This window comes from Capsicum annuum, chromosome 6 (assembly GCF_002878395.1).
Source record: "Capsicum annuum cultivar UCD-10X-F1 chromosome 6, UCD10Xv1.1, whole genome shotgun sequence".
NCBI classification, from domain to species: domain Eukaryota; kingdom Viridiplantae; phylum Streptophyta; class Magnoliopsida; order Solanales; family Solanaceae; genus Capsicum; species Capsicum annuum.
Window position 1 is genome coordinate 173,014,326 of NC_061116.1, and position 5,474 is coordinate 173,019,799.

The following is a 5,474-nucleotide window of genomic DNA, read 5'->3' on the forward strand; positions in this document are numbered from 1 at the left end:
ATGTAAATATCTTGTTCTCTCTTGTTTAACTCATTATCATGTTAAAATTCATGTTTCTAATCTATTTGTTGAAATGTTTTATGTTTTGGGTATTTGAACTATGTTTCTATATCAATATTTTAGCTTTGTGATCATATTTTGTAATCATTGCTGGAGAGTTATAAACACCAAATACATATTTGATAATACATGTTCTTATTTTCAAGTTACACGTCTGTCAGATCATATTTTCATTATTATATGTAGATTACCATGTTCATATTTAACACTTATCAACACAATATCATGTTATATTAGAACCATAACAATACCAGTGTCATTCAATTAGGAGTAGAATTTAGCACCAAGCAAACCTAGGGATGGGTGATCACCCGCTAGTTAGAATTGGGTCCTTAGTAGAAGTCACTACGTTCCAGAACTATATAGCCAACATAGGATTATAAGATATCACCCACCATTTTAGGACTGACACTTTCTTAGGGGTCATTTGCCAGTTTAGGATTGACACTCTAAGTCATTCTAGACTTCAAATTAATGGATCCACATAGCTAGTGTTAGTACCTATGGCAAGGTACTGACACCCTTCCAACTGGGGTTAAAGATTTGACCCCGATAAGCTCATATTGGGGCATATTGGTTACATGATAGGTCCTATAGTTTTAGTCAGCACTCAGTTTGTCTCAGTTAAGTTTGCTTGACCAAGTAATTAGATTTTCAATTATTTCAATCAATTAGTTTTAAAGATTAAATACAGTTCATACCTTACTTGGTCTTGTATTCTCAGTTTTTCATGTTTATTCATCTATGTTCAGTTATTATATGTATATCAGTTAGTCCTTACCTCATATACAAGTAATTTTAAAGTACATATCGTATACTTTTCTCTTGAACTATGTTGTCTTATAATATAGGTTCTAATGCACAGTTTTTTTGACTATCCTTCGATAGCTCTGTAGTTCCCCATAGCAGTAGTGGTGAGTCCTCAATCATCGAGGATGTGACATGTTATTTTTTCTATTTTTGTATTTCTTTATATTTATTTTAGTTGGAGATAGTTTGGGGTTCGTCCCAACAACTCCTTATGATTCTTAGAGGCTTTCAGATAGTTAGACCATCATTCAAATTTCAGTTATTATCAGTTATTTCATATAGATAGTCTAGTTTTCTCGTGTTTATCAGTTACTTTAGACATGTCATTTTATATATTTCAATATTTAGACTGATAGTACCTTATTGGTTTATTTTATGCATATGTTGTTTTACTTTTATTTTATTTAGTGCTCATAACAGGTACCAGACCATAGGTTTGCTTGGGATCACTTGTGGCCTTAAGTATCGTATTGTGACTAAGGGGTAGCTTTGGGTCATGACAAAACTTGATATCAGGGCCTATGGTTTTAAAGTTTCCTAGGGTGTCTGAAAGCCGCATTGATTAGAGTCTTAGGCATGGGTGTGAAGCACACCGCACTTATGGCAAGAGGCCATGATATATTTTTTGGAAAGTTTCCCTTATTTTAGTATTCATGTCTTGCAAAAAAGCATGAGCTCTATTAAACTCCTTTTTCTAACACATCCTTCATTCCATTTACAGATAATGCCTCCTAGAAGAAACAACAAAAGAAGGAACAGAGATCAACCTGCACCACCACCTATTCAGAAATATTCCCTAAATGATTAAATATCTGATGCTGAGTTCAAGGCTACTTTAATGGCCTTAACCCATTCTATAGCTACTTAGAACAATCAGCAAGTTGTTTTCCCATCCAACCTAGTGGAAAATACAACTGAAGAAAGGATTTCAGATTTCACTCGGATGAATCCCCCTTTATTTTTTTGGTCTAAATTTGAGGAGGATTCGTAAGAATTTCTAGATATGGTACAAGAGGTGAATGATATCATAGGTGTCACTTTGAATGAGAGTGTAGAATTAGTTGTATATCATTTGCAAGAAGTATCTCACACCTAGTTTAAATAGTGGAAAGAGGACAGAGTGTTGACGCAGGACCTATGGAATGGGAGGAGTTTGCCATAACTTTCTTATATAGGTTTTTCCCAATAGAGTTGATGAAAGCGAAGGTTCAGGAGTTCATAACCTTGAAGTAGGGTAGTATAAGTGTAAAGAAGTACTTACTTAAGCTCACTCAATTGGAGAGGTAAGCTTCTACGATGGTGGCTAACAATAGGTTCAAAATGAGTAAATTCATATCTGGTGTATATGATTTATGTTTAAAGAGTATAGGACCACTATGTTAATTAAGGAAATATACCTGTCTAGACATATAGTTCATGCTTAGTAAATTGAGAAGGAGAAGCTTATAGAGAAAGAGAGAGAATAAGAGGGACAAAATTTTTAGCTCCAGCCTCATATTTAGCTAGTGCGATAGTGCCTAAGTTCAGGTAGGACAATTAGGATAAAGCGCTAGGATGTAAGTCCAAGGGTAGTGTGAATTGTGGTCGCACTAATATTCTTAATAGAAAGTATGGTAAGAATCATCAAAGTAAGTATAATGATGGTAGTGATTGATGTTTTGGGCATGGCAAGTAAGGCCACAGGATTCGGGAGTGTCCAGTGGTTGCTCAGAGGGGAAAGGATTTGCAACAACAGGGCTAGTCTAATTTTTCATCAACTCCATCAGATCACCTGACTCAGCAAGGTTCCACATCCAATTCCATTAGTAGGCAATGCCAAAATAGGTTGTGTGCTCTATAGATTCAGCATGACCATGTTCTCTAGATGTGGTTACGGGTATGTTACAAATCTTCCATATTTTTTGTTTATGCATTGTTAGATTTAGGAGCTTTACTTTCCTTTGTGACTCATTACATAGTTGTAGACTTTGGTGTTAGTCCAAAAACATTAGTAGAGCCTTTCTCAGTATCTATTTCATTGGGTAAGTCCATTATAGACAAATAGGTATATAGAATTTGCCTTGTCATAGTGTCTCAAAAGGTTACTTTGGTTGATCTTATGGAGTTAAAGATGACTGATTTTGATATCTTTCTCAGCATAGATTGGCTCCACTCATGTTATGCCTCGATCGATTGCAGAAATAGAGTTGTCTAGTTCCATTTTCATAATGATCGAACTATCAAATAGAGAGTAGTACTTCAGTGCTTAAGGGTCAATTTATTTCTTATCTTAAGGAAAGAAAGATGGTATCTAAGGGTGTATTTACCATCTCGTACAATTCAAGGACTCAAATTCAGAGACCTCGAGTTTGGATTCAATTTTAGTAGTAAGGAAATTTCCAAAAGTATTTCCCGAAGATCTTTCCAAGATTCTTCTCAAAAGGAAAATTGACTTTGGAATAGATATCCTTCCAGATGCCAAACCTATCTTTATTCCACCAAACAGAATAGCTCTCACTGAGCTTAAGTAATTGAAGGATAAGTGGAAGGATCTCTTAGATAAGGTTTTCATTAGCCTAGTGTTTCCCCATGGGGTACTCCAGTACTATTCCTGGACAAGAATGACAGTTCTCTCCGAATGTGTATCGACTACCTTCATTTCAACAAAGTCACCATCAAGAATAAATACCCCTTCCTAAAATTGATGACTTGTTTTACCAACTTCAGGGTACAAGTCATTTCTCTAAATTAGAGCTCAAATCTGACTATCATTATTTTAGAGTTAGAGAATGTGACATTCCAAAAATAACCTTCAGAACTCGATATGGTCACTTTGAATTTCTAGTTATGTCTTTTGGACTAAAGAATGCCCCTGCATCTATCATGGACTTGATGAATAGGTTGTTCAAGCAATACTTGGACATGTTTGTCATAGTCTTCATTGTTGACATCCTTGTCTATTCTCATAGTGAGAATAATCATGCAAACCATCTAAGAGTTATGTTGTAGAACCTTAGGGATCACCAGTTGTTTGATACATTTAGAAATTATGAATTCTAGTTGAAATCGATAGATTTTCTTGGTCATATAGTTTTCAGTGATGGAATTCAAGTTGATGCTTAAAAGAATAAAGCAGTGAGAAAATGGCCTAGACCCATCTCTCCATTAGATATCAGGAGTTTCATGGGTTTGTCTGGGTCTGGCTATTATAGACAGTTTTTTGAAGGGTTTTATTTTATTGCTTTCCCTATGTCGAGCCTAACCTAGAAGAAGGTTAAGTTTCACTAGTCAGATTCCTTCAAGAAAAGTTTTCAAGAGTTGAAACCTTGACTCACTTCTGCCCTAGTCTTGACTTTTTATAGATCGCACATATGGATTCGTAGTATATTGTGATGCTTCTAGTGTTACTTTGAGTTGTGTATTAATATAGAGAGGTAAGGTCATAGCCTACACCTCTAGATAGCTTAAGCCCTATGAGAAGTATTAACCGGCCCATGATCTTCAGTTGGAAGATGTTGTCTTTGCCTTAAAAGTTTAAAGGAATTATCTTTATAGGGTTTATGTGAATGTGTTCATGCACCACAAGAATTTATAGTACGTGTTCATGCAGTAAGACCTAAATCTTCGCTAGAGAAGATGGCTTGAATTGTTGAAAAACTATGATATAAGTGTGTTATACAACCCAGGCAAGGCCAATTTCATGGAAAATGCCCTTAGTAGATTGTCTATGGGTAGTGTTTCCCATTTTGAGTATGATAAGAAGGAGTTAGTCGATGAGGTGCATCAACTTGATAGGTTAGGATTTAGGTTTATTGATTCAGCGAAAGTAGTATACGGGTTCAGAATGGATCAAAATCTTCATTGATTGCTAAAGTAAAAGAAAAGCAAGGTAGGGATCCTAGTTTGATTAAGTTGAAAAAGGTAGTTAGAGATCAGAAGGTGGAGGTTTTCTCCCAAGGGGGAGATGTTTTACTTCTTTGTTAGGGCAGGTGATGTGTTCCGTGTGTTGATGGTTTGAGACAATAGATATTAGTAGAAGCGCATGGTGAGTGGTATTTTATTCACCCTGGAGCCACTAAGATGTACCATGACTTGCGCAAAATCTATTGGTGGAGTGGTATGAAGAAATATATTACAGAGTTTGTGGCTAAGTGTTTGAACTGACAGTAGGTTAAGGTTAAACAACAAAGGCCCAGTGGTATACTTTAGGTATTTAGCATCCCCACTTAGAAGTGGGAGGTGGTGAATATGGATTTTGTGATAGGGTTGCCTCGTACGCATCGTTAGAATGATTTGATTTGGGTCATTGTAGATAGAATAACTAAGTCAACTATTTTCTTGCCAGTTCATACTTCGTACTCAATTGAGGATTATGACAAGCTTTATCTTAGGGAGTTGGTGAAGTTGCATTGGTTTCTATTGTCTATCTTTCAGATTGAGGTACTCAATTTACCTCTCACTTTTGGAAGGCTTTTCAGAAGGGTCTTGGTACCCAAGTGTATCTCAGTACAGCTTTTCATCCTCAAAAAGATGGTCAGGAAGAGAGGACCATTCATACTTTAGATGACATGTTGAGGGTGTGTGTTTTTTTTAAGGTAGTTTGGATAACCACTTACCTTTGATTG